This window comes from Cygnus olor, chromosome 4, assembly GCF_009769625.2.
Source record: "Cygnus olor isolate bCygOlo1 chromosome 4, bCygOlo1.pri.v2, whole genome shotgun sequence".
In the NCBI taxonomy this organism is placed as follows: Eukaryota; Metazoa; Chordata; class Aves; order Anseriformes; family Anatidae; genus Cygnus; species Cygnus olor.
This window is the reverse complement of record NC_049172.1, coordinates 67,296,439-67,321,404: the sequence shown is the minus strand read 5'-3', so window position 1 is coordinate 67,321,404 and position 24,966 is coordinate 67,296,439.

The following is a 24,966-nucleotide window of genomic DNA, read 5'->3' as shown; positions in this document are numbered from 1 at the left end:
GAAAGGTTGTTCAACCCGCCCTCTGAGGACACCAGATTATTATCCTAGTAATTCTCTCTGACAGTAAGTAGCTAAACATTATCTATTAACTTCAGGCTTTCTCTTTCTTGCTTGATTATTTCTAAAGTTTGTATCTTTCTCAAAAGCACAAATTCAGGATAACTGTTGTATTTAGGCTGAACACCAAACCCCAAAATATTTTTTTTGTATAAACAGACTATTTTAGCTTTATTGTATGAAGTAAAGCAATGAAAAAAAAGGAATATACGTCAGTACAGTCATCTACATGCCAAAGTTTTGAATTTGACTTTAGTATTAAAACATGAATGTGGATATTTCATCTTAGTTTAAAATCATTTCCTCTGAGGTTTTGATGACTGTAAATGGAAATTTAGGTCAAACGAAATATGTGGCTGTTAGATGATTTAACAGAATCATTATGATACAGATTGCTGTGGGATACAACACATTCCTTATCATAAGCTTTAATCCTTTATGTGTGCTCACCATCTGCCAGGACTCACAAAATTCTCACACATCTGTCAATCACTGACGATCTATATTTTCATGCAAGTGGAAATATGTACTGCTAGGGGCTCTGACAAGTCCTGCAGCTCACCCTGCATGTTCCACACATGCAGAATGAATCTGTCACATGCAGTGACTTCAGCACTAGTAACAATAATAATAATAATAATAATAATAACAACAAACCAAAATAAAAATGTCTTAGGCCAGACACTAAATTAATGAATATCCCACCACCACCACCGAATCATTTTCACCACATCACAACAACTTGCTAATGAGCCAATAATGAGAGTAATAGTCGATCAATATTCAGTTTGGAATCCTTACTACTGCAATTGTTATAGATGTGGATAAATTTTATATGACAATCTCTTTGTGTTACATTCTGTGATTTTTTTTTTGTTTGTTTGTTTGAAATCTCTTCTTTAGCAATAATAAAAGAAGAGATCAATCATCTTGAAAGTATCTTAAAATTATTCACTAACAACGCTATAGATTATTTTTCCATGTGCTCAGGATTTGATTATATGTCCACCAGCTAGTGTGAACACTTTGGAAAAGAATGAAAGACATGCTATGCTACAACAATTTTGAGGGTTGATCTTGAATATTCAAGTGCTTATTATAATATATTGTTTAGAACTGTCTGAGATAATTTTGATGGATGTTCACAGAAGCATGAGAAAATTACTGGAAAGAGTCCAGCTGAAACAAATACAAGATTCTTTAAATGTGTAGCACTGAATTCAATTCCAAGACTGAGAAGTTTCTGAAACGTGCACACACCCACTCACCCTTAAAGGAACATTAATAAGCACCTCTATCCTAGCTGACAGCAGCCAAACAGTCTCAATTGCAAACCACCCCCAATTACATTAACAGAAACATGAGTAATCCATACTAAAGAATGCATATGAGTCAGTAATGATGTGAATTTATACAGTGGCTCCCTAAAATAGTGACCTTTAGTTCATGAACTAAGTTTGCTACATCCATTATAATTTTGTTTTAAATCCACAGTCCCATTGTTATAGTTCAACCTTGTCAGCCTAGACAGTGCATGACTATGTCAGCGCTACAAAAACCAGAACCAGCAGATCTCTATTTTTGACCAGAGGATTCAATTTTACATAACATTAGAAGTTTTTAACGACACGGGGACTGCAGATTGAAACACATCAATATAATACAGGATAATTGTATAAACACCATTAACCTTAGCTAAGAATGGTGAAAGATGAGGCGGAGGTATATAAGAAGCTATTTTCGTAGCACTTTTTGGTCATTGTCTGCAACATGCCCTGCTAGAGCTGGAAACATGTCATCCAAACCCTTATGTAAATGTATCAAATTCTATTTTAAAGAATGAGGGATTTTGACTTTGCTACTACACTACAAAGATTGAAAGAATCTTCTCTTTTTATTTATGGCAACTTTGTACCTATTTGTTCTTGAAATAACATCTGAAAATACATGCAGGTCTTTTCTATGCGGATTATTGCAAACTAAAAGTACCTGATTTCTTTGTAGGATTAATTCCTCAGAGCACGACCTGCAATTTGTTTTTTAATATGCCAGTTCTCACAGCTGCCTAGTTCTTTCTGTACTGTATTTTGATTCTCTGTCTATTGATAAAACTTCAATTTCTGTTACCAGAATATTTTGTTAGAACACACATACCAGACTTTCAGTGAAAATATCAAATAATATCCTTGAAACGTCATCCATTCTTCCATATAACTGTCATTTTCTTCTTCAGCCTGCTCCTTGCTTAACATTTGCACTGTTCCTCAGCTGTCCAAAATATTTAGTGGACAATTCTGAAATTGTTATTGTACCTGATTTTGTATAATCACATCAAAAAGGAATAAATTGCAAATTTGTAATATCTGCAGAAGGAACGGAATTAGGAGGAATTACAAGCAGCACTGAGACTGGAGAAATATAATGATCTCCTATTCAGTTCCCATGCAAACATCCCGTGAATGAACAGATTTACAATACTCGGAGTGAAGTTGCTCTGAAACTCTGAATATTAAAATATCACAGTGAAAGCTGCTGAGGACTTCAATCAATCTCTACCAATTCACTGACATTTCATGTGCCTACGCAAAAATACCCTTGTATACAAACAAAACAATGAAAAACTCTTTGGGCACTTGAGAAAAAAAAAAAAGAAAGAAAAAAAAAGAGAGAGAGAGAGAGAGGAAAAAAAAAAAAACAGATTCAGAACTGTAAATAGAGGAACTCTATAAATAGAGGTTCCAGGTAGCACCAGGACTTATGGGATCGCTCAGACTGTTCTCCATAAAATATGCTGGCCAGCTCACCGTGCATGTAAACCACAAATCGCAGCTTCCCCCTGACAGTCTTTTTCCTGAGATGCACTTGACGCAGAAAATGGCTTAGGATCACAGTCAGGCTAGTCCTAAACCTTTAAAGTCCTTTAAAGCTGCCAGGATGCATCCTGACATGTTGAACTGCACAGTCACAAGTAAGCAGAAAAACAGCAACTGGTGAGGCAGCAGTTGCTGCAAAATGACTAACCAAGATTCCTGGCTGTGTAAACTCATATATAGAGTAGCTTTGAAAATAGCCTACCATGTTAAGAGATATCTTACTGGATTATTTCTGAAATAATCCACACATTTCATATCGCAGCTTCAATTCCAGTATCTGAAGTTCCTTCTTTGAAAATATTTTGAATTAAAGGCAAAGCTGGCAAAGTAAATACTCCTAAACTCAACTCAATCTTTCATATTCCATAAATGGAAAGTTAAAATATATCCCTTTTGAAAAATCTGAAAAAGTTAATTAATTTTGCCAAGCAATTATTTTATTAAATCCTTTTATAGATAGTGTCCCTTTTTATTAGTAGTGATTATAGTGTACTACCATTCCTCACAATAAAAATATCATTACTTTATTATAGAAATGCCTTGCATATGACTGGGAGGGAGCTTGTTTGTTTGTTTTAAAAGAAAAAAAAATGATTTTTAACATCTGACTCAATCAATGTATTTTCTTAATGAAATTGAAATGTCAGTCATTACATCCCAGGATAACAAGTAATTTTGAGTTAATTGAAATGAGAGTTTTCATCTCATTTTTGCATTAATAGTCCTCAAATTATAATTAAATCTTAGGTCAACTTTGATATAACAATGCCTCAGTAGTATGAAATTTTTCTTGAGGAATCCTGAATATCCATATATGCTTGGCCTTGCACCAAATGTCTCCCTTGTTATCCGTTATGTCCTGATTAGGACTGAACACCTGCTCTTCTCATTGCTTGTCATGTGAACTGTGTGTGCCCTGCACTTTTCAGTATCAAACCCTCAAAGGACTGTACTGGGTATAAGGACTTGAAAACAGCACAGTCTCTTTAGGCTAAGACTCAGCCAAACTAGTATCATTTTGGTATTATACACCATGGGAAAATGTAATTACTCAGGAAAAAAAGAAAAAAAAAAGCGTCTTCAGCTACTGAGGACATCCAAACAGCACAGAAGTCAGACTTTTTGCTTATATTCATAGTAGCTGCTGCTTTCTGAATTCAATGCTCATCAGAAAACTTTCCTTGGGAAATAAATGTTTTCCCCATATTGGCTCCTCTTTTCAGAAGAACGTCATAGAGTTTTCCAAATTATAAACAGAGGATGCCTTTCTGATGACCCTGTTTACATCAGAAACAGTGTATTTGCCTATTTCTGGACTCCTTCTGAGCATGAAGGAATTCTGGCTTGATCATAATGATGGAGGTTCCCCCATTCTCAATTCTGGTCCTCACAGGAGTGAAAGATGAAGGAAAAGTGGTGTCACCTCCACGTAGTGCTTCCCTGTTTTAGGGACAGCTCTGTTCCTATCTAGGGTAGCCTCCAGTCAAATAAAAAGGTTGACTACACTCCTCCTGACACAAATCTACATGCACTAATTGAAATGAGAGATGTATTACGACATACTACTTCTTCACCTAGTTTATACATAGAACTGTTTACTTCAACTGAATTCTAATGGGAGGGGGACAAAGATCTCAAAGTCACTTACAACCTCCTTGAAAATCAACAGCCAGACAGGAGACAGAAAACACGGGAGGAGTCAGGCCTGTGTAAGGGGAACTGTAAGGATGTTTCTACCTTTTGAGATGTGGTACTAAAAAACAGGTAGCAAGGGATAATGGATTCATTTTTTTCTTTGATGAGATTTAGGTCATTCCTCCTTCTTTTGTATTCTGGTGCATGGCTCTCTTCTCAAGCCTTCTACATATAATGAACCAGATCTCCACTAGCATAGATATTAATTGGAGCAGGAAAGGTGGTGCCTGGCAAAAGAGCTATCAGGTCACAAAGGATTTGGTCAAGCAAAGGGCTAGAGCCTTGCAAAAGGAACAATATGAGCATAGCAGAAGTCAAAATGTCCAGACAACCTTCACTTCTCTTACTTTTGAAAAGGTCTGTAAACTGTATGAGGGGTTTGCTACCAAAGGTCAATGTGATGGCCTGTGAATACTCGCATGAATCTTGTGCAGAAAAAGCACAGTATGGTTGAGGCAAACTCGACCTGACCTGAACTCAGGAGCTGTCACTGCTAAAAACAGGCCAGAATATACAAAAAAACTTAATTGACTCCCAGTGGGTTATTGAAAACACCATCTCTGACACAAAAATATTGTGGTTCAAAAGGTAATCCTATGCAGTCTGATGCAGTTCTTGGCACTGTCTCAAATATGTGTGGAAATTCATCTTGTAATATAGACCTGTCTCTTTAGAAAATTAGCCTTGTAAAATTTTCTACAACCATTTTCTTTGTCAAAATGTTGCCTTTAGTGAAAAACAGAATGCAGTAACAAAATTCACAAGTTAAAAAAAAAAAAAAAGGAAAGGAAAGGAAAGGAAAGGAAAGGAAAGGAAAGGAAAGGAAAGGAAAGGAAAGGAAAGGAAAGGAAAGGAAAGGAAAGGAAAGGAAAGGAAAGGAAAGGAAAGGAAAGGAAAGGAAAGGAAAGGAAAGGAAAGGAAAGGAAAGGAAAGGAAAGGAAAGGAAAGGAAAGGATGCAAAAATGTACCAATAGAACAGCTGTGCTCATCAGGGTAATTGTATTGATATACCAGCATCTAATTCTGTGTGAGGTCCTACACAAAAAAAATGGAGGAAAGCCTCCTTGCCCAGAGCAACAAGTCATTTTGAAAAGAAAAAGAGAAGGGAAGGGGAAGGGGAAGGGGAAGGGGAAGGGGAGGGAAGGGGAGGGAAGGGGAGGGAAGGGGAGGGAAGGGAAGGGAGGGAAGGGAAGGGAAGGGAAGGGAAGGGAAGGGAAGGGAAGAGGAGAAGAGAAGAGAAGAGAAGAGAAGAGAAGAGAAGAGAAGAGAAGAGAAGAGAAGAGAAGAGAAGAGAAGAGAAGAGAAGAGAAGAGAAGAGAAGAGAAGAGAAGAGAAGAGAAGAGAAGAGAAGAGAAGAGAAAAACAGAAAAGAAGAGGAAGTTGACTGCCTGCCTTTCATAGCAATAGAGCAGTTTGCTGGCAGAGGGTATCAAAAGGACCTGCAACAAGCCCAGAAGCTGAATCCTAATCTCAGGATCCTTCCAGCAAGCAAGGACAAAACAGGCCAGAGTGAAAAACTGCCTTTTTCATCCCTGAAGAGAAGTTTTAAGAAAGGAATAAACACGCTCAAAGCTTAAAAATATCCCTTTGACTTGCTATGAAGGAAGGAAATAAGTCCTACAAAGGTAAAAGAAGTCAAAGGAAGGAAGGAAAGGAAGGAAAGGAAGGAAGGAAGGAAGGAAGGAAGGAAGGAAGGAAGGAAGGAAGGAAGGAAGGAAGGAAGGAAGGAAGAAAAGCACAAAAAGTTAAGTAAGTTAAGTGCGACACCTTAGCAGAATAAATACAAGGTCAAAGAGTTACATGGAAGGAAAGGCCAGGTAGTGATAACAAAACAGTATAGAGGCAATGGCTGAGACAGTGACCTCAATAAATATATGTGTCAAGGAAAGGAACTTAGGCAGAAAAGACACAGACACAGCAGCTGTTCTGGAGAAAAGGTAAAAAAAAGACGTGGAGAAAAACATTGGTCTTTCTGTATGATTTCCCACATCTTAATGCCAGAGCCTATAGCTTGGGTGAACAGACAGAGCAAAGATTCAGGCATGTGACACAGCTCAGCCATGCAGAAGAAACAAAGGAAAACAACAACAAACAAAAACACAAAAAAACCCTCTGCTTCCAAGAGTTCTGTAAAAAGCCAACAAAAGCACGTCAACTCATCCACTCCAGTTGAGGTATCTAGCGCAGCCACCAACACACAGCTTTTTAAACTTATTTACACAGAAGTGCGCATCACTTGCCTTCAAAGAGCAACTTTGAAAGATTCTCATCAGAGAGATTCGATTCTCATCAGCCCTTCAATAGCCTCATCACATGCTTTAGCAAAATGAGCATCCTGGCTTAGGTACTTTGTTAAAACAGTAACCACAGGGCTTCATTATGTGATGACAACCAATGAATTCCTACTGCTTTAAGATATGATGTGTAGAGCCATTCTATCAGTGTCTGATATTTTAAGGTGATCTCAGGTCTACTTAGAGGACACTGGAGTTTTGGCTGCAGTTTAGATATTTTAAGACACAGAAAATGCTTCAAAAAAAATTTAATCCCACTGCACTTTCAAAAGCATGAAGATGTCCAAAGATACAGTCAGGGTCCTTTTGGCACTTTTTGGTGATAATGTAGCTGAAGCACCTGACTCTTTGTTAGGAAGAAAACGTGCAAAATAAACACAAGTGACTGGGCCACTATAGCAATAGATAGTCTAAAGATTTCTAATGCTTTTCCTTTATCCAACATCTCATATAGCAGACCATGATCTCCAGCAGGATAAAAAGAGCACACAAGCAAAGTTTCATATTTTCCAGTAGCAAAATGACGAAACTGACCTAGCAGGATTTCATAAACATCAACTGATTTTAAGCATGTAGTTATTTTAAAAGGTCTCTCATACTGCATAAAGCTTTTCTTCAGATGTAAGTAGCCTCTGGAACCAGATGCTGCATATTCTGCCACCTCACTGGCACAGATGTGTTTTTTTTCACGGCCCTTGGAGAGGCTCCCTGTTGCAGGGTAAGGGTAGGGAATACTGTGATAAGAAAATTCAAGTGACTTTTTCACTTCTCCTATCAGATTTGCCTAAGGAAAACTGATAATAAACAAAGAAAACTTTTCATTAATATTCATCTTTATAACTGATTTACTCATTATTGAAATGTATACCTTCTAGGGCAAGTGTTGCACTCACTGATGTTCTTTTCTTTAATTAAGACCTTAAGAAACAGAGATTCAAAAGGACACATCTTTGCATTTTGTTTTCTATAATAACTTTGGAAAGCATGGACACAGTAACCAGACCACCAAAGATCACTAGAGGTAATCTCAAATAACTTCTGTTCACACACGCTGTCTTTCAGTTTGTAGCTGGCTCCTCTCAGGGAGTCAAGGCAGAAAGACAGCTGAAGCACTGCCCTAAAAGTGCTTTTAAGTGCTTAGGGAATTTCTAACATACTGCAACTTATTTTGCATCAGTCTTTAGAACTGGAGAAATTCATTAACCCTGTCTTCCCAAGTAAAGTTGGTGTTTGAGAGGTGACTGATGTCAAGGAGGCATGTTTGCATTAGAGGGACAATATGGACCTGTATCCAAACTTCTGTGAGGTTGGCGCAAGTGAATAAAGTTTAGCACCTATTAGAAAATTCAGAACATCTCCAGCTATCTTTCTGATGAAACTCTTGTATTTGACCAGCTAATTTGATCTTATTTAATAAAAGCTTTGGCTGCTACCAAAAGCTTTCCTTGCTTTTTCTTCTTAACATTACCATTAATATATTTGCATTTCCCTTTAATGGATTTTCTCTAATACGGAAATTAATATATCAGTTTTCTGAGCCAATCCGTAGATTTCAGTTCAAGAATTATGTGCCATTTCAAAAACGGATATAATTCTCTGCTGAAACTATATTGTGTAACTTCTCAGTAAACCCACAGAAAAACATAATTCAATTAAGAGAATTATATATGAATGCTGGTTTGTGTTTTTTGTTGTTGTTGTGCGTGTTGTTGTTGTTGTGCACCTGGAAGGATGAAATTATTGTGCTACTATGTTAAGCCACTATTGCATTTTTACTTGTCTTTTAAATATTTTTCCTTCTTTGATGACATATACAGCACTTTTGCCTCAGTGTTGAGGAGTCAGAATATCATATATGTACAGGTTAATGGGACCCAGTCTTGCTCCAGTCTCATATCATGTTGGCATTGCCTGTGTTTTGCATATTTTTTCCTCAATCTGCCTAACTCGACAGTGCCAAGGCTACTGACACAGACCAGATCTTCCCAGCCAAGAGGAAGTGGGGACAACTCTTTTCAGAGTTTGTTCCCACTCATTCGTTTGCTGGTCAGGTTCCTTATGGTACACAAGGCATTTCTTTCCCATCACAGGGCAAATCAAAGACATACTGGTCTCTAGTAGGTGATAATGTTAAAGATTTTGAAATCATCAAAAGTATTTTTTCTAATCAGTTGGTTTTCTCTTGAAAAACCCACCTGTCCTGATTCAGATGTCAAAAGCCAGTTCCTCCAACACATTCTTCTGTAGCAAGTATTTCTGCCAAGTCCTCAAAGGTACATAACATTCAGAGGTTGATTGTAATGAAAATTACAGGTGTTCTGCACAATTGTAGCATTTGACCTTTTATTGGGAAGGTCAGAGGACTTTCTGTTATCAGCAGAAGAGCCTAAACCTTTGCTGCAAGTGGATGCCAGCACAGAGTTGCTTAAAAGATTTCTTAAAAAGTTAAACGTCTAATTTGTAGGCAGAAGCCTTGTAGGCCTTTGTTTTATAAAAGGCTTTTCTGAAGTTCACGGCTGTGAAGTACCAGGATGCCTGTGCCCTTGTACAACACTGGTTCTGAGAAGCTGTTTGAAGAGTGCCTGATTGGCCTTGGTTTGATCTACCTTAGATGCTTTCAACAGCAGTCAGCTTTCAGCTCTCACTAGTGCATCTTACCCACTTTTTCTGTTCCCCGCAGCAGTACAGTAAGTACAGATATACTGCAAATTCTTACTTCTATGCCTCAGATTTTAGTGTTTGAAGACCTGATTTTGTCAGAGGATTTCTTTGAACAAAGTTCCCCTGAGCTGTAACAGGTATATGAGTACATACAAAGGGACACAGAACCAGCCTTTCCCTAAATAACTAAGTGAATTACTAGGAGATTAGATCTGCATATAAAGCAAAAGCAAAAAATATACACAAATAAGAAGTTTCTTTCTTGATGTAAGCCACAACAGGGACATCTTAAACCCATTATATGCTGCAGCTCATAGAAATTATATTCTCCAAAAGTACCTTTTCAAACATGAGTTGTAGTAGTCTGTTAGCCTATATGGTGGCACTGGTAAGCACTTACCACAGACTTTGATGTAGAAATTTCTACCAGCATTAATACAGACTGCTGTCCAAAGATGATGGCATTATATACCTCCAATTCTTTTTAAATCTAGCACAATTTTAGATGCACATTAAATCCTAAGTACGTGCCTAAGTGCTTTGCTGGATCTAGGCCATAAACAGACCCTTGAAATCAGTCTGGAGAAGAGCCCCATAAATATATGGTTGACTGACCAGAGTCTGAGCAACAAGAAATATGGTATTTCCTGTGAATGCATCTCTAATCAAGCTTAATCATGTTAACATGGAAATATTTTTGGCCAGTCTCACACTGATCATACAAACACACTCGATACAAAACACGTTGGTACACCCTGCATGACAGTCTCTGTCCTTTGAGGTTTACATAGTAGAATATTCCTTTCACAGAGATATAAACTAAATAAGGACACCCTTCTTCAGCAAAATTTATTTACTTTTTCCCTTTTAAAAAGATAAAGCATGGAAGAAAACAAGAGAGCTCCCTTGTCTGAACCAGAAGAAGAGCTAATAGAATGCTTCTGAGATGACAAATAGGATTACCATATTAATCATACTTCACATAATATTATCTCACTTTTTCTACTTTACTAAAAAGCCTAAGCGAGAGACAGGGACGCTTCTCTTGGCAACAACAGTGCTTATCTTTATGATATTACAGACTTGGAAGTCTGCACATTGACAGCAGACTTCTTAAATTGGTCAAGAGTGCTATGAAAAGTAACCTGAGAGCATATAATTGAACTCTGATAGCAACAGGATATAACAGAGAAGGAAAAACTACCAGAAAGCAGATTCACTACTCAGGGATTTTTTCCCATGGTAGTGAGCAGAGTTTAAGTTAAACCATCTAAGCGATGATATTTTCAGGCAATTGAAGTTAAGCTGTGATCACTATATCTGCTATGAATAGTCATAAAATATGAACACACAAAAGCTTTTTCTTCAAAGTGCTATGAAATGGAAGAACAAAGAAAAAAAATCATTTTTTTTTTAACTGGAATGAGATTCACTCCTGACTTAAGCTGTTGGTTTGGCATTATACTATGTGACACCCCCACCCCACACTGTCCAAATTTTGAATATGTAATTGAAGATCTGTAGCAATTCTTCTGATGTAGTCTATTTCCAACTTGAATAATTAAATAAATAAATAAATTAGTTAAATTTAAAGGACAGCAATGTGATCTTATATACATTCATGGTGACATTTAGTACTTATCGAAAATATAGCTCAGTTGAAGTTGCTCAGTATATTTTGGAATTATAACATGACTGTTCCTGCCTTCCTTTTGACAACATTATTTTTGAGACCCTTGCCAAAATCATGCTGACATCAATTTTGGACACAGAAAAGTTTCCTTCAATTAGGACAATCCTTAACTGAGGGATGTTTAGCATATGTCCTGGAGCAAAAGTGAACATCTCACACCCCAATCTGCAGCCACATATTTTCCTGCTCTCTCCTATCAGGTGGGAGACACAAGTTTAAAAGTTGTCTGACAGCATTGTATCAGTTAACTCTTTTCTCCAGTTTTTCAGATTCATCTGGCTTTGTGGACTCTTCTTTTCATGCAGATAAATTCAGGCTCTTTATTCCCTACATGCATTGATCCAGACCTGCACACAGCCTTCTGTAAAGATGTTTATAAGTACTGTTGGTTCCATCTAAGACTACTGAAGGAAACCAAAGAATGTGAATAGGAGTTAAGTTTGACCCTCACCCACTCTAAGACCCAAAAGTTTACTAAGAAGGATGTAAACATTTTCTGGCACCTTCTGCTAAGGAAGAGAAAAAGTATGATCAATCTGCACACAAAAGGTAAATGGACTATAATCTAAACAAGCTATTTTCTTCCACCTGTTGCTAAGGAACAGAAAAAGGGAGGAGAGAAGGAAAGGAGGGAGAAAGAGAAATTAGTGAAGTTTCAATGCCAGCAAGACCAATGCCATTGTTACAGACACAACACATGAACTGGAATAAATCACAGCCATGTGTAACTTGAGTTTGATTCTCCTGTTGATGAAACAATTACACAGAAGCATTTCCTTTCATAACAGGATAAAATTGCCCCTCTCTGCTGAAGTCTACAGAAGACAGAATGATTTAATAGCTGTTGGAGAGGATCCAAATCTTGGCTAAATTGCAAAGGAAATAAAGTCTACTTGTGTGCACATATGCACAAGTTTGGGTACCACACGAGAAAATGAGAAGATGATTTAAAGTATTCCTTTTTCAAAGGAGAGACCAGCTACCTCAAAGTCAATTTGTAATCTGTAGTCAGCTACATCCAAGATGTGCTGATGATGCGGATGATTAAGAAAAATGTATGCTACCTTTGTTGTAATAAATAACTCCAACTGATCTTGCATTAGTAAGATGCACCCATTTTACTCACTGCCATGAGCATTTCATTAACACCAAAAAAGCCAAACCAAACCAAACCAAACCAACAAAAATGTCCCACTATTTTGATGGATGAAATACTCACTGCTAGATTTGTAGTCAGGAGGAACTTCTTTTATTCCTCAAAGTCAGAGCAGCTGTGCCCCCAAGGAGCTTTCCTCTGCAGATCTGGATTTAACAAATTCCTGTTATTGCAAAGACACAGAGCACTGGGAAAGCTCTTAGTCTTAATGAATTTCTGAATGTACTTTAGTTTCAACATGTTCTTTTGGTCCAGGTCTTTGAATGGGTTTGGTGATGGTGTGTGAAACACGTGTACTGTGAATACCGTGTGGCTTCTGCAATTTTGGAAAGTTTTGTTTGATGTTGTAGACTTTCCCAGTCTTACACTCCTATGATTTTAGTTGGCCTACAGGCTAGGCAATAGAAATAAAGCATTCTTAACTGGAAAGTATTTAAGGTACATGTCCTCATTGGATTAATCAAAGGAGTTGCTTTATAACGTCAACATGCAGGTAGACAGATAATAAAGGAAATTTTGTCTCATATTGTATAGTAGTATTTTACTGTCTTTCTCTGTCTTGCTTGCCTTTTTTATTTGGTTCTTTCTTGAAATGGTTCCTGCTACTGCTGCCATGATTACAGCTATACTGACATTTCCATTAAGAACTTGCTTAGAATTTGACTGTTCTAATTTAAATTTTGCTAGATTAGGGAATATATCTTCTGCCCACACTAGTGGGTTTTATGTGTATGTTCACACCTTAGATATTAGCTCTTTTTGGTAGCTCAAGCCTGTCAAATTGTCTCATCTTTCATTTTCAAATAATGACTTGTCATTCTCCTGATTTGAAAAACAAACTAAAAATCACTTTCATTTAGAAAGCATTAATTGTGAAAATGGTGTTATACAGTAGATATTTCCCTACAGGCTAAAACTGATCCTGTAATTGAACGTGAAAATACAATTAATATACATTTGTGTGAGCTATTTTTCAAATGCATTAGTTTACTAATCATCAGCAAGCCAGACTCTGAAGTGTTTAATTGCCATGGGGACAAATTCTAGTTTCAGTTACAGTTACATAAATTCAAAATAATTCCAGTGAAGTCCCATGTGGCCAAAAGCTTAACTGAATCTATAATAGCCATACTTCAAACAAGTCTTGGGATCTATCATAGCTGAAGTCTCAATATAATAACATGCCATCATGAATAAATATCTATAGTCACAGAGACACAGTCTCAGAGCGGTTGAGGTTGGAAGGGGCCTCTGGAGATCATCTAGTTCAACCCCTCTGGAAAAGCAAAGTCACATAGAGCACTTTGCACAGGATCACATCCAGGTGGGTTATGAATATCTTTAGGGAAGGAGACTCCACTCCAGGCAAGGAGACTCCACAGCATCTTCAGGCAAACTGTTCCAGTGCCCTGTCACTCCCACACAAAAGAAGTTTTTCCTCATATTCAGATGGAACTTCCTGTGTTTCAGTTTGTGTCCATTGCCTTTTATCCTGTTGCTGGGCACTACTGAAAAGAGTCTGTCCCCACCATCTTAACACCCCCCCTTAAGATATTTGTATACAAGATTCCCCCTTCTTGTACACAAGAAGTGAATTCTTCTCTTTTCCAGGCTAAACAGGCCCAGCTCTCTTAGCCTCTCCTCGAAGGAGAGAGATTCCAGTCCCCTGATCACATTTGTAGCTCTCTGCTGGACTGTCTCCAGTAGTTCCACATCTCTCTTGTATGGGGGAGCCCAGAACTAGACAGAGCACTCCAGATGCGGCCTTACCAGGGCTGAGTAGAGGGCGAAGATAACCTCCCTCAACCTGCTGGCAATGCTTTTCCTATTACACCCCAGGATACCATTGGCCTTCTTGGCCACAAAGGAACAATGCTGTCTCATGGGCAACTTGTTTCCACTAGACAACAAGTCTCTTCTCTACAGAGCTGCTTTCCAGCAAGTCAACCCCCAGCCTGTACTGGTGCATGGGGTTAGTCCTCCCTACGTGTAGGACATTGCACTTGTCTTTGTTGAACTTCATGAGGTTCCTCTCCATCTCTCCAGCCTGTCCAGTTCTCTCTGAATGGCAGCAAAGCCTTCTGGTGTATCAGCCACTCCTCCCAGTCTTGTATCATCAACAAAGTTGCTGAGGATGTGCTCTGTCCCTTCATCCAGGTCACTGATGAATAAATTGAAAAGGACTGGATCCAGTACTGACCCCTGCGGGACACCACTAGCTACAGACCTCCAGGCTCTGCACTACTGATCACAACCTTCTGAGACTGCCATTCAGCCAGTTCTTAATCCTCCTCATTGTTCATACTTCCTGAGCTTACCTATGAGGAAGCACTCCTGAAGTCCAGCCTTGCAATTTTACTTCTTGCCCTACTTCCTCCATGCAGGATCATGAACTCTGTGATCTTGTGGTCACTGCAGCCAAGTCTGCCCCCAGCCTTCACACCTCCAGCCAGTCCTTCCTTGTTTGTCAGTACAAGGTCCATCAGCACACATCTCCTCATTGGCTCCTCCACCACCTGTGTCAAAAAGTTACCACCAATGCTCTGCATTAAGGCAAAACTGCTAAGATTGAGTTCTAGTAAGAGAGCTATGAATCCATATGCAGCCCAGATCATGTGTTTTAAAGGTAGCTCAGCTACCTTCATCAGAGTCTGTGCTAGTGACGTACTGAGAGAGGTGAGTTCACTGGTTGGGAGGGAAATAATGGTAGGGTAGATCACAGTGCAACATGAAAAAGGGCACTTGAAACTAATTTGCAGAGTAATAAAGGAACTGCTCAGGGTCATGAAACTCAACGTGACATCTGGCAGGATGTCTCATACACTGAGAGGATTCTTGCCTACGTCAGAAGCAGAAGATCACAGTTTTCAGCCACCTATGACAATATATATAAATACATATATATATTATATATATAATGTGTTTGCCTTGGTTAGGAAATTGGTAAAAAGGCTTCACATGTAATTGTATGAAATGGGCAAGACTATACTTTCGCTTGCATCTAACTGTCCTTACAACAGATGTAGTCCTGTAGAAGTCTGACTTTATTTATTTACATGAATATAATTCCCAAATTAGGCCCATTGACTCAAAAGGTCTTCTGCCCCCAAAATAAAACAATCTCAAAACTAGGGGTTGTAGACACAAAACTGGAATTTGTCATCTGGATAAAGGAAACTCCATTTCCTTCTAAAGCCATGTGATTGCTTTAAATAATATTTTTTAAAATTTAGTTTATGCTTGACCATCTACTAGGTCTTAGACTGGGAGGAGAAGGAGACACTGAATCTCTTTCTCATGACTCCATTTCATTATTAGTATGAAAGGTCAAGTCAAGTGGCTTGTATATTTTAATCTTAAAATGGTTATATTTGGGATCGATTTCAGCTTGTTTGGAAGGGAGATAGAAATACTTTGCCAAGAGATTTGTTTTCAGGAGCTACAAGTTCTAGTCTGAGCCAATAACAAAGGAACCATTGATTCTGATATGAACATGGCCAGTGGAGAGCAACCAAAAAAGCCATCTTATTGACTAACGTTTGCCTAAAATGGCTTTTACATTTCATGTCTCCACAGGGTTTTGCATTGGCTCCTCAGAACCCTGCAAAATTTCTAGATACTCTAGACATGCTGTGGCTATCTATATCCACATTTCCCAAACATTCCCTCCATTGAGCTCAATCCTTATCACGATACTTCAGCATTCTACTATTAGTCCCTGGAATATAACATTATCAGAAATAGTATTCTATTTCTACTGTACTTTTGATATTATATACTACTTTTTACTTGAATGTGAACATTGCTATCCTCATTAGAACTGTATATATGTGTCACCTAAGAACATGATCCTTAAATAAGCACAATGTACTCATAGTTTCATTATTGGCATGACTACACACTCACCACTGAGAATACTTCAGTTTGAGAGACTCGTACACAAATCACTGATGATACAGTCTTCCGACTACAATGTTGTGTATTACATGATAACATCTTTAGTTGCTTGTTTTGTTATTGTTTTTTTTGTTGTTGTTGTTTTTGTTTTAGTACTATGCTCCATCTTGCAATAAAAGGAGCAAACTCATTTCTCATTTGTAAATAATATCTAAGACATTTTTGCAACAGCAACAGTTTAGGAAAATACATATGTAAATACATAAACTAAATATGTAATTATTTTAACAATGTAAGTGGTAGGGAGTGAGTAATCAGTCTACTTTAACTTGAATATTCTTCTTGATAATGACACTTTTTTTTTTTCTTTTTTTTGATTAGTGCCAAGCATCTTCAATGGAGAAATGTTCCACGTTTTATAAATCATTAATTTGGTTTCATAAGTTAACAGGGTTTTCCACCAGAATGGTGTCCTGAATCAGGAAAGTATTCTAGGAATATAAGAGATTTAAATGTCTTCTTACTTAGAAGACACAACACTAGAACTGCACTTTGAGGACTATCCTAGGAGATTTAAGACTTAATAAAGAAAAATCTTGTGATTTCGGTAAAAGGTTTAACTAAATTATATTTAGAAGCATACTCTATCAAGGGGTTTTTAGAAAAAAATATTTAATATAATTTGCTAATGCTTTAACCTGAAGGCACAAATACTGTTTAAACCAGATAGACTTCACTATAGTTCAAAATATTTACATATGTATATTTATGTGGTCCTTTGCAAAATGTCCTCTCTCACATTAATACATTTTAAGGTGAATTCTTCTTCAAGTTCTGATTAGTGTTTTGGCATTAAACTGAAATTTGGCCTCCAGTGTCTGATGCTTACATTACTTTTTGTCTTTAGAAATATTAATCAATATAACTATAGAAAGAAGATTGTGAGGAGGAAACTCCATAGGGATGAATCTGTTGTATCACTTTCCATTCTTTACTGGGCATCACTGGGGCACTGATGTTATGTTAGCTAACTTAGTATACCCTTAGCCATGATTCAGATCAAAATTTGTCCTTAATTATAAAGATTGTGCTTTGGACAGGAAGCATACATTGAGGAGGACCATCCTAGGCAGCATCGTGAGACTTTGGACAGCACTGGAACATCCATTTCATTTTTAAAATAAAAGAATTTCTAAAGGCAAGAAAAACAAAGTCCTGATGTTTGAAATCTATTTGAGGAGAAAGAAAAAGGAAAGCTGGATTAAAGTATGCCAGCTCTCCATCAGCTTTGCCATTTAATTCACTAAGCAACATAACTCCTAGCTTTTTCTCTTTGCCTGGTGCCCGTGAGTTGACCTTGAAGAGGTCATGTGGCTTCTCTTTGCCTCCAATTCCTCCATCTAAATTATTCTTTGAGAAGAGGGTCTCTTTTTCTATTCAGGCCTTACAGATAAAGATAAAAAACATTTTCCTTTCCTTCTTTCTTTCTAGTCAGTTTTATTTCAGTGCATTCAGTTGCACAAGTTCTGCTCTACTAGATATTTAACCAGATTCACAATATGCTAGCTGTTCACAAAGTTTTTGTTTTTTTTTTAAAGATAACATTTCTCCCTGTAAATTTTGAATTTTGCCTTCTTTTTCTCTTCCTCCCACTCCCTTCTGTTTATCTTTCTCTTGAATACTTCATGTGTTAATTTTGCTACATGAATTCTTCCCGTCCTTTTCCCTTTTCTTTCCTTCACCTCTCTCTTTAGCTCTTTCCTCTTTTCCTTTCCCTTGACAAGACCTCATTCAATCAACTCTCAGGCTGTCATTGGTAAAACTCCTACTTATTTCAGGGCACACAGGACTAGGCCCTCTTCTCCACCTGATCATCACTGCTCAGCTACCTGGTAGTCACATATTTTGTGTTTCCTACTCTGCTTATCTTGGGTCTCACAGATTTGTACTATTTCTGCAGAAACACCTTTCCTCAGCCAGGGTTACAGGTTGGCTTTGACAGCCAGCCTTTGCACAACACAAGCCATAAGGTCCCTGATTAAGAGTGCAAGGTTATCTTTGCAAACTCCTTCCAAGACTATGTCATTGTTTCCCCCCCTATAGCTAACATCATGTGCCAAGAGCTGTCAGAGCTGTATCACTCCACTGCAGTAAAGTCTTGGATAATAAGTGATCTTTAACAAAGATAAAAGCACAGCTATATAGATTATATATATATAAACACACACAAATGCATATCATTTTCGGACTGAAAAGGAAGACTCTATTTATAGAAGTTTAATCCAATCACATGCTCATGTCTGTATATGCGCACATCCTTCCCATACCATGGATAAATAGAAGCTGAGCACTAAGTACCACAACAAGCAGCTCTAAATTTTCTTCCCTCTTTCATTTTTTACTCATCTTCAAGGTCTTAGACTACATGCTGTTCCGTAAGATGAAAGTCTCTGTTTCACTTTTGTATTGAGTAAGGAAGAAAAAAGACATTTCCTTTCCTACTTTCATCAGAAGTCTCAGTCTGCTTATTTACATAGGGTTCACTCTAACAGTTAGAAGCAATTTCATCAACAAGCTAAAATTTTAGTTCTGTTAACATGGCCACCATTTTATTCTGCCTTACTGAGAATTTGCTGGCTACTGATAACCTGAAAGGGCTTATATGTTTCTGCAGATGTACAAGATATCATAATGACTATACAGTACAGGGAGAGCTTTCTGGGACCTAGACAAAAAAAAAAAAAAAATCTTTCTGTCTTTCTCTTGCCCCACTTTGAATTCTACTGAGCTATCCTGAACCGGGATATCTTAACTGCCCCATCAATATTTGGCAGAAACTGTCTGTCAAATCCCTTTGATTTTTCATGCTCCAAAAACTGCCTGTGCTGCTGAACTGCCCTGTGTACGGGAGGAAAGCAAACAATTTTTTTTATTTTTTTTCCAGTCGTCATGTGTTGGAGGCAAACTCCTGCACAGATAACCTGATCAGTTATAACCATCTCAAATAAAGAGCTGGGGTTTCTGGAAACTGTCTTCTCATTTGACAAAATTTGCCCAAGAAGTTTACCACGCTACTGTAGCTGCTGTTACAGAAGTTCCATGTGGCAGCACTGGCACACTGAATGGGGAAGATTGGCAGAAGGAGGAAGCAGGAACTATGTAAGTGCTGAGGACCTCTATTAAATGATTATACTCTAGCTTCAACATGTCCTTTTGAAGGAAATGATGTATCTGCAGAGGAGGGAGGAGGAAGAAGAGGGCTGCTGACATGTCTTGAATTTTTGGTGAAAACACTGTCCTTAAACCCAAAGAATTCCTGAAGCAATGAGGAATCAAGGAAAAAAAAAAAAAAAAAAAAAAAAAAAAAGACTTTTCTGGTTTGGGCTATTTGTTTTTCTTTAGAGGTGGTCTGAAATGGGTTATTAGAAGGTTTCTTTCATCCATTCCTTGAATGTTAAACCATATAGCAGCATTGTCTCTAGTGTGGAATATTTAGGAGAACATGTGAGAATGCAGGGAGCCTGGGGGATTTGCTCTTTGCAAAGAAACCATCTGAAAGTGGCACTAAACACAGTCTCTGCCAGGGAACTTGACAGAAGAGGTCACAATCAGCCTCTGCTGGCTTGAAATACTGCTCAATCTTCAAGAAATTTTGAAGCACAAAAGTTCAGAGATTCAACAGTAACAACAGCACATTTCATAGAATCATAGAAGGGCTAGAGTTGGAAGGGACTGTAAAGATCATCTAATTCTAGCCCCCTGCCATGCACAGGATGCCACACACTAGATCAGGTTGACCAGGGCCCCATCCAACCTGGTCTTGAACACCTCCAGGGATGGGACATCCACAGCTTCTCTGGGCAGCCTGTGCCACCTCTGTGAAAAATTGTGCCTCACCACCTCTGAGAAAATAATTTCTTCCTTGTATCTAATCAATATCTCCCCTCTTTTCATTGAAAACCATTGCCCTTTGTCCTGTCATTCTCTGTCCAAGTAAAAAATTGCCCTCCACCTTTTTTATAAACCCATTCAAATATTGAAAGGCTGCAATAAGGTCACCTTGGAGCCTTCTCTTCTTCAGGCCAAACATTCCCAGACTGAAGTGGCTTAGAAACTCCATCAGACAGTTCCCTCAGGACCCTGAAATGGATGGCATCAGGCCCCCTAGACTTGTACTTTTTCAGTTTCATCTTGAACCTACTCTTTGCTTACAGTGGGAAGGACTTTGTTCCCCCAGTCCATATCTATCGGTTCGGGGAAACGAGAGCCATGGGAAGCCTGACTGGCAGTGAAGACTGAGGCAAAGAAGTTGTTGAGTACCACAACCTTTTGCACGTCTTTTGTTACCAGTTCTCCCTTCTCATTTATCAGAGGGGGAACACTCTTCTAGGCCTTTCTTTTCCAGCCAATGTACCTATAGAACCCCTTCTTGTTATTCTTTGCATCCCTTTCCAAGCTCAGGTCCATCTGTGCCTTGTTTTTTCTGATCCCATCCCTGCACATCTGGACAACATCCCTGTATTCTTCCCAGGCCACATGTCCCTACTTCTACTGCCCATGCACTTCCACCATGCCTGTTTCCTGAAGAGAGAGCTCAAGCTAAACACCTCCTAAGTCTGGTATAACTCTGTTCCTGTGTCCAAACTGAAAACAGAAGCTTCATGTGGGTCTGCATCCTCATGAGGGGCATAGGGAGAATGTTGTTCCCACAGCTTTTAATTGTTACTCTCCTAGGCAATCTACAAATTCCCCTCCCTTAAATGGATTTGAAGTAGGTATTAAGAAATAGACACACACAGAAAAAAGATCTGAGCTCTGATAGGTAGACAGATAATAAGATCTGGGCTGAGGGCAGAGGAAGGGGAACAGCAGAGTTAAGGAGAATGTTATTTCTAATGTTCAACATTATTGAGATTGAGTATATGCATTTCAGACTGTTCTTACACATTTGATTACTTGAACTCTGATACAATTATCTTATTACTTATCCATACTTAGAATGGAGTTGAAATAAGTCTGAGGAAATAATAAAATCAGTCAAACAAATGTTTCTTTAAAGTTTATGAGCACAGAAGCAGAATGTACTTGCCTGCCTTTTACCATAATGCATAACAATGATGACAAAACAATTATATTTTACTCACCTCACTAAGAAAAAAAAATGCCCAAAGGATGTGTGTGAATAGGATTTTGCAAAAGTGAAATTAATAAATTAAAGAGTATAACATGAATAGATGCTCTATTTAATAATGCATGTTGTCTCTACTGAAAAAGAAGAACAAGAGCTTGGTTTTATTGTTTCTACAACATATGAAGCAAAGATAAATAATTTCTCAACCTGGGAAAAGAAGTTATGCTCTCCTCCCTGAAGGCTGATTCTGCCCTCTCTCATGGTGATGTGCGTTTGGAAACAGTTCAGCTGAAGTTAATACTTCATAACCTCTGTGAAAATGACAGTGACTGAACCATGAGGTTTTGCTGGTATCAAACATAATTGCAGCAGCCAGTAGAAATAGTAATTGCACAGAATACGTTTCCCTAGGAAAAGCAAACATTTGCTTTAGAGTCTGTGGCTGGGTACCTGTGCTTTCACCATCCTTTTTTCTGGGTAAGGTAGGTAGTTTACTAGTTGTAACCTGTAGATAACTGAGTACTAAGCCTCCCAGGTCACTAATACCTGCTAGGAGAATCTTTCCTACATTTCTCTTGTGGGGAGAAAATTACAGCTGTATAAAGGAGCCATTAATCCAAAATAAATATGTTCAGCTCACACAGAAACACTTCTCCTGAATTGAAAGTCATCCTTAGTTTCGCTCCAGAAATATGTAACACCAATCCCTGTATCAAGGAGATGTCTATGGGAGCTCCACCAGTAATCTGTTGACTCAGGAAGGGCACAACGTTGCAGACAAGAGGTACTGGCTCCCCAGTATCTTCAGGCATCAGTCCAATCAGTCCAAGGAAAACCAGAGGTATTTTATTAGGTTCTCCTGGAAAGTGAAGCTAACTTACTACCTTAAAGTCACAATATAAATACATTCAAATTTATTTTATATTCCATTTTATACAACTCTGTTGTCATCAAAGGAGCAATCCAAGGATAGCCCATTAAAGGTAAACCCTCTGAGGGTGTTGACCCAGCCTCACTTCTGAGCTTGCTGAAAGCCATAACAATTTTATCCACTATTTTTCCACTGTGAAAGTGCCAGTGGGAAATGCCAACACACTGAAAATAATTCAGTATGTTGCTCTCCATTGAATATCACAGACTGAAATTTTGTCTGTGATAAATTCATGTGGAAAACAACAACAAAACAACCAGAAAACATTAACCAAAACCAACAATTCTCTCTAGCATATCCTTATTGTGAAGCCTATAGTAAAACAGACAAACAGTTTGAACTGAATATATTTTGCAGGTCTAAAAACAGATCTGAAGCATAGCAGTCAGTCTGTTATATCATCGCTTTACTTTTTATGTCCTTAGATTAAAAAATAATTATGGAAATTTTCAAGTAGTTTCTGCAAATAAGTGTGACAGACATGATGGTTTTGCAGGATCATACCAGCTCTTTGGCAAAACATTCAAGGTCCACAAAGCATGACATAAATTTATTTAAATAAAATTAGCATCATAAATCTTCTGTTAATTATTTACTATTTTTCTGATTTTGTTTTCAACACCATAAATCTTCTGTTAATTATTTACTATTTTTCTGATTTTATTTTCTGAAATTCAGAAGTTCCATCCACAGAAGAGTTTATTTCAATAAAACGCCACAAATGTCCAGTAGTTTACAATCAATAATTCAGAAAGTACCCTTAGACTGCAATTTGTTCACTTGACCTATTCTATGAATTACTTATGAATAATGAATATATATGGAGAAAAAAAGAAAAAAAAAAAGCATTGTATATATGTATGCATCTATCTATTTTTTAACATTGAAACATTCGAGCATTCTCAAATAGATGACAGTTAAAACAACATTAAGATGCCAGATTGAGATGTAGCAATCCATTCAGCTCTGACTGTAAATGATTATTACAAGTTATTACAAGTTATTAAATAACAGACAAAAAGCAATGCAAGTGATCTTCAAAATATTATGTATATTGGCCAAACTCTTGAAAATGAATGCATGAATAGAATTGTCTGGGAGGCTGAATTCAACTTGTTCACTTAAAAGATTTGATCAAGTAATATCAACCTTCATCTGTGGGACTTCAATATCCCATTGCAAAAAGACAACATATTGCACAGCTTCACCCAGATGGGAAAACACATGTAGCAAGTCAGTTTGGGTATGGAAGAAGACAACCGGCAAGTGACTAACCATGACTAGCTATACCTTTTGTTACTGGATGTTGAATTTTATGTCAAATACATGAATGTGGATCTATGGATGGAGATATCACAGCGGACCATTTGAGAAAAGACAGGATTTCATTTTATTTATTTATTTGTTACTAGTACTATTTTAGGGACAGAGAATGAAAATGGGAACTTCCAGCTATCTCTAATGCCAAGCAATTACATCTGCCACATGCCACAGCCTGGATCCAGATACAAAAAGTCACAGCAATAATAAAAAGATTTGTTAAGGGAAAGCTATTTTTCAATGAATCAAATGCTTAGAGATAGTGCCAGGATGACAGTAACTGAAATGACTTATTTTTCTCCCAAAACAGATGTATAACAACCCATGCATAGTGCAAGTTTACTCCCACCACCCTTCCAGGGCATTTCAGGGTGACTGGAAAGCTGTTACTAGCAACCAAACCAGTAACACCCCAATTTCTCTTGCTTGACATCCCTTCCGGAGCCAGTGTTCAGCTGTACAAACAAGCTCAGCTTAAATTTAGCTATGGAGACTGTGAAGCATTTGGCTCTGGTTTGCATCATTTTCACTTCACACTTGTGCACTGCAGACATACACAGTTCTGCCTGGGACACTGATGCTTGAAGTAGAAGAAAAGGAGGTATCTCCACCACCACACCATACAGCAGCTAGCTATGAAGAACTGCAAGTGCAGTTTTAAGACATAAAAAAAAACAACTTTTGAGACAATATGAAAAAGCTTCAAATAAGCATCCAAACCCTGAAAGCTTGTTCCAGCCCATTTTGAATCTATGCTAGTGTGGCTGCATGCCAGACTTGCTGTTGACTCACAGCCCTTACACCCTGACTTGCCACAGAAAAATATAAACAACAGGTGTCTAGGTGCAAGCCCTCATTTCAAAGGGCAGGTACAGAGATTTAAGAATTAAAAACAAATTCATTTTACATAATCTTTGGTGACAGCAGTTCAACTACCTGCAGAGACTGAAGAGGATCTTTCTTTTGTTGGATTAGTTCACAGTGTCAGAAGCCACTTTATTTCTGTCCCTGAGCGGAGGGAAATGAGCCACCCTGACACCACCAATACCAATTAAGTAAGGCTATGTGGTCCAGTTCCTTCACAGAAGGAAAACTTGGGAGAGATTCTCTCTGCACAAGATAGTTGCACGAATAGCTTTTCTTTTACGTTCTGCTCAGTCTGATTTATCATTTCAAAAATGACAGGTTCAGATAGTATATTACAAAACACATCAGATCTCTGCCTAGGTGAATATGATTTTAACACAAATATGCAGGA